Source organism: Saccopteryx bilineata, chromosome 2 (assembly GCF_036850765.1).
Source record: "Saccopteryx bilineata isolate mSacBil1 chromosome 2, mSacBil1_pri_phased_curated, whole genome shotgun sequence".
Classification (NCBI taxonomy): Eukaryota; Metazoa; Chordata; class Mammalia; order Chiroptera; family Emballonuridae; genus Saccopteryx; species Saccopteryx bilineata.
The window spans coordinates 243,911,291-243,925,874 of NC_089491.1; positions in this window are offsets into that span (position 1 = coordinate 243,911,291).

The window sequence follows — 14,584 nt, forward strand, 5'->3', positions numbered from 1 at the left end:
TAAGGAAAAGGATAGAACCACCCTTACCACCATCTTGCTTGTATTTGCTGGCCATCTACTTTGTCCTCCTCAGTGTGGTGGTTTCTGCTAGGGAATCGAAACTGTCAGATTGAAGGGAGAAAATACATAAAGAGCTTATGAGCATGAGCCGGGGTGGGAGAGAGCTCAAAAGACCTATCTGAAAAGGAGACTAAATTTCTTCTGGATGAATCTATTGAAAATGGAGTAAAATAAAGGAGTAAAGGCAAACAGGAAAGAAAAAAAAAAGTTTAGATACAAAAGGAAATGTCAGCATTATCACCAGATATGTTTCACTTTGGTTTCATATTAGCTCAAAAAAGACACAGTAAGGAATAAGACCAATTAAATCCTTTGCTCTTGGCATATGGCTAATCTCTGGACCCAGGAAGGATGGCAACCCCTCTCTGGCATGGATACATCCAGTGGAGGATTTAAGGTGATCATAGATTCCAGCTGTCCAAGAGGGCAAAATGGAAGAATGTGAAGATGGTGTAACTGATTATTCACCAATGTCAGTAAAAGATGCAGTGTGTGTACAATCAGGTATAGGAGTATATGTCATCCTTTCTACTTTCTGGAAATACAAAATTCTAGTCTTACTAGTTACTCTATGAAAAAACACATCTCACCACCTACCCACACATCCCCATAGGCCCTTGGAGAACAAATGACAAACCCCAAGTCTAAGAGAAAAGAAGACCATCCTTACTCCTCCCTCATATCCACTAAGGAAGTAGGACTCATGAACAATGGTTCTTTCATATATCACCTCTTACCCTCCTCAGTGGTTCCAGACCTCTTTGTGGAATCTAGGTTAGGACGGTTGTTGGTAAAGCTACTTGTGAGGAAAGAGGCTGCTCAAAGTCAAAACAATTTACCCAAAATGAGCACCAAAGAGCATGTTGAGTGTTTATATAATTAAGAAACTGTATCCATTATATTGCCATATTTTAAACAATTGCACAATGCAGTGACTTAAAACAGCAACATTTACTTGCACAGATCTGCAGTTTAGGCAAGTCTCGGTGGGGATAGCTCTTGTTGACTTCATATGACTTCTGGCCAATGGAGCCAAGGGTGGGGGGGGGGTGCAAGTCATACTTTCAAAATGATTCACTGACATGGCTAGTAAGTTGAAGTTGGCTGTTCTCAAGGGCTCTAGACAAAGAACCATAGTCCTTCTCCATGTGGGCTTCTCCACAGGCTGCTTGGGCTTCCTCACAGCATGGTGGTTAGGTTCCAACAACTGGAGTCCCTTTATGTCCTAACCTTAAAAGATGCAATTTGTCACTCTGCCAAAGGAAAAGCCCTGCCCCAGTTTTAAGGCAGAGAATGTAGACCCCCACCTCTCACCAGGAGCAGTCTCCACATTGTATTGCTTGTGGGATAGGAGGTTGAGTTGTAGCCACTTGGGAATGATACCTTCTGCTGTGAAAACAGCCTTCAAAATTTAAACAAAAATTAACCATAGAAGAAATTCTTAGAAAGGAAGGGTTTACGAACGGTATCTAGATCTTAAAATTTCCTCACTTTAATTCAAGCTGCTGCCAGCAATCTCAGGCACACAGAGGTGTGAGCTTGACCCTTATACAATTCTAGCCCATTTGTGAAGCAAATCATTTCATCTGGTTTTCTCTTGTTATGCCAGAGACCAGTCTGTATGTTATGAAAGAACTTGGAATGAGAGAAGAAAATAAACAAGAAAAATTGGATTTGCAAAATATAAAATCTAATCTTAAGATCTGATACGGGAGAACTAGAGAAAGGTTTTTCTCAAACATCCTTATCATAAGAATTTTCCAACTAGGCTCAAAATGTTCACGGAACTTTGCAGGCACCTTGTTCTGCTTCCTCCTCTCCCAGATCCCTGCTGTTCTGTTGGGCAGGTGGCGTCTGGTCATAAGTTGTCTTTCTGGATTTGAGTAGCTATTTTAACAGTCCACTTTTCTCTCTCCAAAAATAAATTCCTGACGACTTTTCCTTATTAAAACTCAAACTTCATTATGATTTAAATTTCCCAGAATACCCAGTGTTCTCCTACTCAGTTGCAGTTCCCTTAAGGCCACACCTTTGATTCAGTGGTAGTGACTGGCCCTGGGACAGGTCCAGTCCTTCCCAGCCTTGAGTTCCAACCACCAACGGCTCGCTGACATTACTTTTCCTTCCTGGCCTACGAGGCCAGCTCTAAACAGGCTCAAAGGAGACATGTTTCATGGTTTTGTGGCTTTTGGAATGCAGAAAAGATGTTCTCTGCTTTGCATCAAATTTTTCCTACAGAACTTTGGAGCGCTAATGATGGTTGTTCTGGTGACTATGTTGCCATTAGTTTTCCACAAGCCATCACTCTGCCTAGAGCTGCATCATAGAAAATGACTCCCTAGGCAACTGGGACCCACCTGAGTATGCCCTCATCTTCCCAGGCTAGCGGCCCAGCAGCAAGGTTCTGGAACAGATGGGTAACAGTGCCCACCACTCACATACTCTGACATACAAGAGTCTAAAACACAGCTAGGCTTCAGGGCTCTACTGAAGCATCTGAATCCTGGCCATAGCAAATTTGGGGCCCAGGTCATTCTTTTGTCTGAATTCAACTTTCTCCATCTATAGAAGGGAGAGTAGAAGGTAGTAGGAATGAAGGTCTGCAGGGGAGATGAATCTGAAGGTTCATATGTACTGTTTCTCTGCCATACACTGTGCAACAGTCTCAAGTAATAGTTCAATTCTGTATCTTTGTTACATTATAGAAAAGAAAAACTGAGCCTGACTAGGCAGTCACACAGTGGATAGAGCGTCAGCCTGGGACACTCAAGACCCAGGTTGGAAATCCCAAGGTTGTTGGCTTAAGTGCGGGCTCACCAGCTTAAGTGCAGGCTCACCAGCTTGAGCACTGGGTCACTGGCTTGCACGTGGGATCATAGACATGACCCTATGATCACTGGCTTGAGCCCAAGGTCGTGGCTTGAGCAAGGGGTCACTGGCTCATCTGGAGCTCCCAGTGAAGGCACATATGAGAAAGCAATCAATGAACCACTAAGGTGCTGCAACAAAGAATTGATGCTTCTCATCTTCTCTCTCTTCCTGTCTGCCTGTCCCTCTTTCTCGCTTAAAAAGTAAATCAAACCTGGCCTTATTCCAGAGTCCAAAGACTCTAGAATGGTCAGGGGTTCTAGTATAGTATAGAAGCTTCTGCAGAGACACATGAAGTCATGGATTGGAATCACTGGCATCATGGAAATTGGCAAAAGGCTGATGTGCGCAGGAGATCAGGAAGATGTAGGGAATCAGCCAAAGAACAAGTCATGCTAGAACTCAAGAAATGGAAAGATCAGGGACCTGAGCTCAAGAAGCCTCAGAAAGAATTCTCCAATTAACAAGTAGCCACACTAAACAGCACTGTACAGTCAACATTGTGCTAGGCATTGAGGAGGACACACAACCTCTATCACTCAGGAGCTTAGGATCCAGCAGGAAGGGTAAGGCTGACCCCTTGAACAATACTTAATAAAGACTGTGGCCCAGGCTTGAATTACCATAGAACATCAAGACAGTGGAAATAGGAGAGATGAATGAGAGCTGAGAGATGGAAGTGAAATGTCAACTAGGTCTTAAATAAAGGGGAGGGAAAATCTGAAGAGATCAAACAAGGTGCTGCAGTCAAGAGAAGCTGCCGGCCTGTAGCCCCCAAGGGCAGAGAATTGGTTTATCTAGTTTACTCCTATCCAGTGCCCCCAGGACCCACCAGGGAGTGGGTGTTCAGCAAAGATTCAGGGGATGAATGTACAGAAGTACAGTATAATAGGTGGCCTGGCTGGCAGGTCCATGCACAAGGGAAGGGCTCCCATGTCTAGCACAGAGATGATGTTGGGGGAAAATGAGGAAGCCTAGGTCCATGAGGACAGGTGAGAGGGAGGAGCAGGCTAATAGGAGGAACACAAGTGCCTGCCGGATTGATTAGAGAAGTAAGGAGGGAAGCATGAGAGATGGATCTGGGCCTAAGGAAAAGCTAGGGAGAAAGCATCGTCTCTTGGCTCAAATGAGACCAAAGGGTAAAGAAGTGGGGGATGGGTGGTGACAAGCAGCCCAAGCCATGGTGTGCAAAGGGGCTGTGCTGCTGCTGGGGACCCACAGATGGACAGGCCGTGCACAGGGGAGGAGGACAAGCTCTGGAGCCACAGCTGGAGGCCGAGGGGGTCTGTTTCTGGCACACATTCGACCCCCAGACCTCCCATTCTTGGATCCTCCACACTCAGTTCTCAACCTCACACAAAAGGGCCTGTGTACGAGTGCGAGGAGATGCCAAATGCATCTTTATTCAACTGCCCCTCCACCCCTTCCCCAAAGCCTTGGCATGAGCCTCGTTGTACCAGGTGCAGGAAACAGGAAAAGAGGGGCTGAGGACCAGGCAGGAGCCAGAGGTCAGATGGAAATATCAGCCCTCCCCGTCTCCAGTCTCCATTAGTCCCTACTGCCTCCTCTCTGACTCAGCCCCTCAGCCCCCTCTTATCCTCACCCCCTGCCCCTTTGTCCCTGTCCCACCCTTCTTTCACTGCTCCCTCTGTCACATGACCTCACTTCTCAATTTCTGCTTCTTCTCTTCCTCTCCATTCTGCTCCTGGTTAAGTTTCAGCATGGTACAGAGAGCCTAGAGACAAATCTGGATTTATTCTTGTAGAAAACATTCATGACAGAAAGTACCACAGCAACAAGTTTCCACGGCCCTTGGACACAAGGGAAATAGGGATAAAGGAGAGATTACTGACTCCAAGTCAGAAGACCTGCACCCTGCCCCTGTCTTACCTCACCAGCGCTGTACACTGAAGCAGGCTGTACCTTTCCTAAGCCTCGCTGGACATTCCACAAATGTCCCACTGCTCAGTCAGCCGCTGGCATTCTCAAATAGGCACTGAGTACCTACAGCAAGCCATGCACTTTACTGGGTGTAGGACGAGAAATGCACACATGGGTTTTGCCTTCATAAAACTTACAGTTAATAGCCAAGAGGGTTGTTCAGAAGAAGAGAATGAGCTAAGGGGTTAGCACAGTGGCCAGTCTGTAGCAGGTGTCTGAGAGGTACTGCGCACAGAAGGGATATCAGAGCCCAGTGAGCAGAGCCGTCTGGCCTCTGTGCCCTCCATGAGACATGGCTGCTACATTGCTGGTTCAGATGAGGAGACGGTGCTGAACCCCTTGCCTTGCTTGCAAACCAGTGTCAGTTTCCAGGCGGTTAGAAAGTAGGGAACAAAGGAGATAGAGAAGAATCAGTGGGTGATAGGATCGCCCAACCTGGGAAGGCCCAGCTGTGTGGGAAATTCTGCGCGTGTGCTCAAAAAGTATGCGTTCCTGGGTGGAATGGAGGAAATCTATAAAGAGTGATGAAAACTATTTGCGCAAAGGGAGAAGAGTCCATCCAGAGCCCTGACTTCTAAGGGCTTAGACGCTATGATCTCAGCCCCTCCCTTTCTAGGAAACCAACCTGGAAAAGCCCGTGGACTGAGGATGGTCACAGCTGCCGGGGAGGCCTAGGACAGGAGCCTTCGGGGGTGGAGACCCATGGAGGCACTGAAAAGAGAGTCTCATTGGGAATGGAGGACAATGAGCTAATAGAGGAGGGATGTGGAGGGACGGGGGTTCGGGGGCAGGCTGCTGTGCCGGCAGCTCCCTGGCAACTTCCCAAGGTTAATCAAGGGGCACCATGAAGCCTCCAAGACATTCTGACAAGAGGGAGGCTGCTTTGAAAAGAGCATTTGCTGTGGAGAGAAGGGGCCTTTCTCTGCGCTGGGCTGCTGCCCCTTTGTAGAGGTCCTCTGAGGCAGGAGCTTCATGAAACAGCATGGGGTGGGGAGCCAGCATGTACGTTTGCCATTCATCACTCAGGCAAATGGCCCTTGCTTGGCAGAGAAGAAAGAGGTCAGTGACTGGTTCAGCTGCCTCTGGGCCCCTGAGATAACCGTGACTGCGGGACCTCTGTTCATGGAGTTCCAGAGTCTGGCTGTCTCCCATGAATTATGGGTACTTCGAGAAGGGCACGACGGGAGATGAGGAGAAAGCTGAGCAGTAACTGAACATGAGGCACTTCCTTTCGAGGGAGGGGGCTCAGGAGCTGACAGTGAGAAGGAAGTCTTGATACTTCCCAAGCGTGGGCCCTGGGTCTAAGTTGGAGGGTTTGACATAACAAGAATGCCAATGCTTTTGCAATATGGCGTGTCAATACAGCTGAAACCCATGCCTCTCCACACACACACACACACACACACACACACACACACACACACATTGCGCACACACCCATCACAGGAATTGCAGACACATGCACAAGATCACACACGTGACTGCAGGACGCCCCTGTGATGTACTCCCACGTGGATCTCGACAGGTACCCACACATCATGTCTGCATCTGCATATCCACAAGGGCCACATCCTGAAAAGCTGCTTAGATGGGCAAGTGAGTACCATACCTTGCCTCATCACAAGATTGGCACACACAGACCCACAGTTCATGGATTCTGGGGACCTCCTGCTTTCCCTACACTAGGATGGACAGCTTAGGTGTCCCTAGAACCTTCTTCTCTTCTTGTCTAAATCCAATCCCAAGGACACTTGTTCACATGACATCCACCCTCTCAAACACATCTTCAGCCTAGGTTGCCCTAGTCTTCACCGTAATGATTGTCTCCTGAGCAGTCAGCTACCTCCCCACACCTGTTACAGACACTAAGTAACAGCTACCAGCAGGTGGCGCCAGCAGGAACCTCATGTAACCAAGATTGGTATTGAGAACAAATCCACAGCTCTGGGAGGAAAAGGCTCCTGCCGGTCCTTCACTCACCCTCCTAAACAGTGTCCAGGACCGAGCCCAATGAAAGGATCTACCAAGGGCACTAGGCCACAGGAAAAAACCACTCCCAAGGAAGAGGAGAGAGAAGACAAAAGAGATTGGGAGCTCCCGAGAAGATGAAGACCAGGGACAGGACAGAGGAAGTGGCAGCAGAGAGCCAGCTCCTGTGTGGGCTGTCAGAGGTTTGGACACGTCTGTACTCATGTGTTAGTGTTTGCATACACATCTGAGTGCTGGGCTGTGACGCTGGTGGGGTACTTGTGTGTCAGTGGATGTGGGAGAAGTAGTTGTGACTAAACTTGAGACTGGAGGAGTGTGTGTGCGTGTTTGTGTGTGTGCTACATGTAGTGTGACTCAGGGAGGGACAAAGATGAAGCGAAGCAAATGACTCCCCGTAACCACAATGCCACCATCATCACACACGCCACAGTTGTTAGCCCCCTCCCACACACGTACCACACCGTACACACTCCAGGGACACACACCACACTCTCACACCACCCACGCAGACAGGTGTCATGCTGCCACTTACAGACCTGCCCACCCACACACTTTCACACATCTACATGGGCCCTGTGCGGAACCACGGGAATACATATAGCTGCAGGCACGCCACACACTGACACCCTGGCACACATTGGCTCCGCATGCACAAGCACTTGTGTGCATGCTTGCACATTCTGTACTATGTCTCTAAATTCTCAGAGCTTCCCACTCTCAGGAGAGAGGAAGGGAGGGTCTAACAGAGAGGAGACGACTCTCCTATCCTGTACAACATCCTAATGTCTGAGCCTCTAGAGGTCCAAGAGAGAAATATGAAATGTGAGAGCCCCCTTGTCGGGGGGCTGTGAGAGTGCAGAGAACAACCATGCTACACACCCCTTCGCTGGAGCCTGCGCAGCAGAGGCAACTCCCTGCTCCAATGATTCTGCTGATGTCCCCCAGCACTGTGGACAGCGCCTCAACCAGCAGGGACCTGGAGTCCCAGAGCAGTTCTCAGCGGTTCAGGATGCTAGAGCTCCCTTATCTGCACGCAGAAGAGCAACTGGAGTCAGACCAGAGATAAAAATACCTGCCTCTCAGGGCTCGTGTAAGGATCAAATGACTTGAAGACCCTAGAGCTTTTGAGCACTGTGCCTGGCACATACTGGAGGTCACTCTCTATAGAGGTAACAGCTGTTCTGAAGTCCATGAACTTCTGGACAAGGAGGTGAATAACCTGTGTGAAGAATCCAGTTTGCTTGGTACTGTGGCATTTCCTTGTTGTGAGGCTATGAGCTGCGTGAGGCGAACTCAAGCCTCAACCTTACCAAATGTTAGCTCTGAGACCTAAGTACCGGTAGATAACTTTCCCCACCTGAGTTTTAGTTTCCCTTTTTACTGACTCAGATAATAAAATAGCTAACACAAATTGAGCTTCCCACAGGCCAGGATGTTATAAGCACTTTATAAATATTAAGTCATTGAATTCTCATGACATTAAGTAAAATCATCTGTGATTGTCCCCATTTTATAGGAGAAGAAGTGAAAGCAATTGCCAAAGATCACATCAATTGTAGGGGCAGAAACAGGACTGACACCCAGGCAGCCTGCCCCCAGAATTCGTGTTCTTAACCATGACACTACAACAGCCTCCTTCACAGTGTGTCATGTTCACCAAATGACATCATGAGCATAAAAGTAGTTTGAAGACAGCAAAACATTATATAAATATGAGGGTATATTGTGCATCCCAGCCTGGCTCATGCTATGAGTAATTGCACAAAAAGTGAGAACCAAGTTGAATGCAGGAAACAGGATGGGCATGGCTGCCATCTGGGACTGGCACATCACCCCAAGAAGAAAGAAATGGGTAGAGGATGGGCCAAAGGGGGCAAAGCAGCCACAAGCATCCTTGCCTGGCTTTTGCTTCTCACCTAGTCAATCCGTTCCTAGCTAGGAGTGGAGGTCCAACTACTCTGTAGAACGTGAAGATTATCATTTCCAAGTCCCCCTGTAGTGCTTTTCTTAATTTAGCCATTGCCTTTTCCCCTCTGCACCCTCCATCACCACCCTACTCCTCAACCAGTCTATAGTGTCCCCTCTCCTATATCCTGTTTCATGACATATTTGAGAATTAATGTTATGAGAAGACCACTGATAAAGTTCAGAGCATCCCAGGGCAAGTCTCAGAAGTGCAATCAAGTCAAGATGCTCCTTTAGCCTGACCAGGTGGTGGCGCAGTGGATAGAGCATTGGACTGGAATGCGGAGGACCCAAGTTCAAGACCCCGAGGTCACCAGCTTGAGCGCGGGCTCATCTGGTTTGAACGAAGCTCACCAGCTTGGACCCAAGGTCGCTGGCTTGAGCAAGGGGTTACTCGGTCTGCTGCAGCCCCGCAGTCAAGGCACATATGAGAAAGCAATCAATGAACAACTAAGGTGTCGCAACAAAAAACTGATGATTGATGCTTCTCCTCACTCTCCGTTCTTGCCTGTCTGTCCCCATCTATTCCTCTCTCTGACTCTGTCTCTGAAAAAAAATAAAAAGAGGCTCCTATAGATCAAAGCAGGTCCATCTTCTGTCTCAAAGTGCAGGACGTGGAGATCGGGCACTCTGTTTGCAGGAAAAGTTCTGGAAACGCTCCTTGGTCCCCAACCTGATTCATCCTGATATGACTTACCACTTCCCAGAAAGGATTCTCTGATTCTCAGAAAAAAAAATCATTTCACTACATGAGGAAAAGAACACATGTTTTGGGAAGCCCCATGTCCCTTATCCTTGGTTGGCTACCATATAAGACGGAATAGTCACTTGCCAGGCAGGAAGGTCCTTCAGATGTCTCCTTGTTTTCTCAATCTTTCTATCAATATTCCCCTCGCCCCCCAGCCTAGTTCTTCCTCCTTTCCCTTCCTGGATGATAAATCCATTAGGACAGAGTCCTCTCTTTGTGCCCCTCGAGCTGGCAGAATGAACCCAGGCGTTTAATTGGGATGGCTGTGAGCCTAGCACCATTAGCAGTGCTGTGAAGGCTCCGAGCACTTCCAGCTCTCTGCTTTGCGCTGTCCTTTCCCATCCCCTATCACGTTCCCTTACAACTTAATCTGGACTCCCAACTGCCTCAAAATATTGCAATAGCCCCTTCTCTACATTTCAAAGAATGAAATTCTTAAGGAGTCCCTACTAAATTTGAGGAGGCAGAAAACACATGAAGTGTCCCAGTGAACCACAGATTTGCATGGGATTTCAAACGATTGTCGTTCTACCCTCCCCTCATTGTTCATGCCTTGGGGAGTCCCCATTGACCCCAGGATCCTTCCTTCTCTCTCCACCTGTCACAGGAAGACAGGATGCCCGGTCACCCCAGTTTCCTCCTGGCTGTCTCTTGCCGTGACCTGGAGCTAACTGCTCCCTGGGAATCTTCCCTTCTTCTCTCTTTGCTCCCTAAAGCTGTGATTCTCCCAACATGGCTCCTGGACCCCCTGCCTTAGAATCACCCCATTGGATAGAATCTCAGATTTTGGGCCGCATCTCAGACCCAGTTCAGACTGAGTCAGAACCGCTGAGGGCGGGGCCTGATCATCTGCACTCTACTAAGCCTCTCGTGGCTCAGACGTACTGCCGTTTGAGGAAATATTGCCCCACTGTCTCAGGAACAAGCCTCCAAGGCCACCTGGGTCATTCTATCCCCATCAACCTTCAACAGAGGTGAGTAAACATCTTCATATACATGCATGCTCTGCTTCCCTGGAGAAGCGCTGGTATGGGCGAAGCCCAGTTACTGGGACGCCAGCTCTACCACTAACCCGCCACGGGACCTTTGCTAAGTCCCCCGGCTTATAATATGGGCATGATACTTGTGCTTCCACCTCGTAATTATGTTGTAAGGTTCCAAGGAGAAAAGGGAAAGCTTGTTGAAGAGCGAGATGTCTCGAACAAATGACACGTGTTTTTATTATTATGTAAGAGACCTGTGGGAGTAAAAGGCAGAGAGAGGATCTGTCAGGAGAGCCTGCTCCCACGCCGCAAATCAGCAAGGGCAGGACCCGCGAAGCGTGGCCTCCAGCCCCACCCCTCCACGGCTGTCTCCTCAGAGCCATCCCGGGAAGAGCGTGTGGGGAAAGAAGGAGGAATTGGCTTCGTGTGTTCAAAGGAGAATCCCCCGGATCCTCCTGAACGAAGTTCTTTTCGTTCTTTTCCACATGTCTCCCTCAGCCTCACACGAGTGCGCCCCAGGCCACCAGCCCCATCCAGGGGCCCCGCCCTCTGCATCAGCTCCTCTCCCTCTAATTACTCTTCGCACACTCTGGCGCCAGGCCCTCCAACCAAATTACAATTGATTCTTCACTCCTCCTGGATCAATGTCATCGACCAAAAACAGGGAGGACGAATCCAAATTGACCCTCTAGGAAACTAACAGCCCAAGGCAAAGTCCACCTGTGAGACCCGCCCACCCAAACTATGCATGTGCATGCGAGAGGACACACCCACCTGTGAGACCCACCCACCCACACTATGCATGTGCGTGCATGGGAGAGGACACACCCACCTTAAGGAGGCTTATAGATGAGTACGTGCACAAAATGCACTGGGCCACACATAGATGGTTGCATGTAGACAGGTAAATAGTTTGATATACACATCTGGACACTCTCCTGTATGTCTACACATGGTACACGAAAACATGCGTATTCATACATGGGACACATACACAAGCTACTGACTAGAAGAAGAGAGCATTTAGAATCACAGAAAACATGCTGTGGCCCAGTGATGGGCAGAATTCAAGCTCCTCACCACCCCCTGCCACCCGCCCTCCAAGTAGCACACTCAGGAGCACGCACTGCCTGTGAGTAATGGTGTGACGAGCTCGATACGCCTATGACACCCACCTCCAGCAGACGCTCTTCTGCCAGTTGTGTAGGATTCTGGCTCCCACTCCTCTGGGACAGGCCCTGCCTGCTAATCCCGTGAGGGGTGTTGGAAAAGTACCCGGCCACTTCTACACCAGACAGAGCCCATGATAACTCATCTGGGCTTTCTCTCCACCTCCAATCCCAGAGGGGCTTGGAGCACATCTGCACCTGAGGCCTCAAATAATAGGAAATGAGGTGCCAAGACTTACAGAAGCAAATGTAGTGTGACAGCCACCGGCCCACTTCCACCTAGCACAAAGATGGGGACATAAAGAGAATGCCAAGTATATAGAGAGAAGGCAGAATGGGACCCCCCACTCAATACAGCCCAAGCAGATGCCCATGGGCTCAGACCACCCTGCCCACTAGCTGTGTTCCAGTTCTTCTGCTCTCCATCACACACACCCAGACCACTGACCTTCTGCCCAATCCATCTCTGGATTAAGTCACAGAAACACAAAACATCCAAAACAGTAGAGCCCTTGGGGTAATTAGATTGCCCCACTCCATTTTCTCCATGCCTAAATTTCCTTAATGACTTTCTCAGCAGGGACCGTCCATCACACTAAACATGTGCCCCCGGACACTTTGGGGAATGGAGACCTCTCCTCAGGCAGCTGGTTCTCTGGCCAGACAGCTCTAACATTCAGTCAAAGCCTTTCTCTCCTTAGCGTCCACCAAACGGTATGAAGAAGGGAAGCCTCTTCATTATAGTGGCTGGTTGTTCTACCAAAGCTTCTTATAGGAAGGAACACTGTTCACCGTTCTACACATAGTTCTTCATGCAGGACTCTGTACAAAAGTGAATGACTGAGACCTGGGGGGAATCTCACCCTCAGGAAAATGTGCAGGTGATTTAGGCCTTTCATATGCAAGAGATCACCTTGAAAATGTTCACCATAGCCTTCAACCTGTCGGAGAAGGCCAGTGTGAACTTGGTCTCAATTTTGTCTCCTAAGTTTTCTATGTGGCAGTGAGGAAGTTCTTTCTTGGGTCTCTCTGAGTTCAGCTGCCCTCAGAATGAAGTGAGTTCATAGGAGTAGCACAGAGGATGCTCTAAGGTCTGAGAGAACGTTTCCAGGGCTGCGTGTGCCGGGACACAAACACCCCAGGCCTCGGCGCCAGGGTCACAATCTGAGCCTTAGTACGTAAGGTGGATGTCTCCGAACTCATTCACCACACGGTTGGAAGCTTCTCTGGGTAATCTATTGCCACACCTCACTCACACAGAGCTTTCCTCTTGAGGGCCTGAAGACCATCCACTTTGCTCCGTTGTGACCCCCACATCACATAGCTATCACTGCTTGGACTGAGAGATATTTCTTGCCATTTATCAGTCACTTATAGGCAAAACAATACAGGATCCATCTGATAGAAAAAAGAAGCCTAGCCTAGCCCTGGCGAGATAGCTCAGTTCATTAGAGCATTGTCCAGAAGCACAGAGGTTGCCAGTTCAATCCCCAGTCAGGACACATACAAGAACAGGGCTATGTTCCTAGCTTTCTCTCTCTCTCTCTCTCTCTCTCTCTCTCTCTCTCTCTCCTTTTCTCTTTCACTAAAATCAATAAAAATAAAAATTAAGGGGAATAAAGAAAGAAAAAGAAGCCTATAGGAGATTCCCATGGCTGGCTCTGTCACCTGTCATGTTATTTCCCGCCACCTCACGGTTTACATGGAAATGTTAGAAACCACTTACCAAATCACCTTATAGCCATGTTTCTGGGTATAAATCAGAGTCCATTCATTACATGCATGTGTACGACATTTGGAAGACAAACAGGAGATGGAGGTGATAATCCCGCAGACTTGGCGGTTGGTGGTTTTCAAGGTCATAATAGTCTTGCCTGAGTTCCCAGTGCTCATTTTTCATTTTCTAAATTTCAAAAACAGCATCAGCAGCCTCTTCATCCAACTGTCTAATCCCTGCATTTTACTGTCTAGTCTCCCATCATCTGCAGGTCCCCAGAGGGTTCCGGGGTTGGTGGCTGCTCCAGCCTGGATGGGCTTAGCCTCAGTGACAGCCTATCGTGACAGAGGCCCTGCTACGGCATCATTGTAGGAGTCATTCTAGCAGTCTCAACCCCGAATCTAACTTCTGCCCTTCCAACAATTGTGTAAGCCCTTACGTTGCTGTATTCAAGTCCATTCCACTTAAAATCTCTAGCATGGAGACATCTCCCTTCACTGAACATTGACAAACAAGGTGAAAATGGGTTAAGGACAGTTTGACCTTAAATATAGATATTTAATGAGAGAAAAAGCCACTTACCTTGTCATCGTGCCTATGGAGACATGTAAGGCACCTAAACACATAAACATGTAGGCAAGGTCCTGAAGCATGAAAACACACACACACACACACACACACACACACACACACTTCTAGAATAAACCGTTTTTGATCGGGTTCCGGAGATATAGAACCTGAGAGGGGGCACAAGGGACTTCTTGAGGGAGGGTACTCAGGAAGAACCTAAGAGAAATTGAGGGAGGCAGGATGGGCAGGGGAAGAAGCCAAGGAAGTTTGTGGTTCCATCAGAAGTCTAAGTTCAGCCCACTTTCCCCTGGAGTCCTGAAGTGTGAACTCCAGGGGCACTACCAAGCTGTCCCACCTTGATGAAAGGGGCTGGCTTTCTGTAATCTGCATTGGTCAGTCATCAGCTGCAGTCACCCCAGGTAGGGGGCATGACTTCCCGAGCCCTTCCCTGCAGGGAAGAGTGCAAGTGTGAGCCAAGAATGGCCAGCACGGCTGGGGGCGGGAGGGGAGCAGCAGCCCAGTTAAAAGGATCTGGAAGAAGCACTAACTGTCAGAGGTATAAAATAGCAGATGC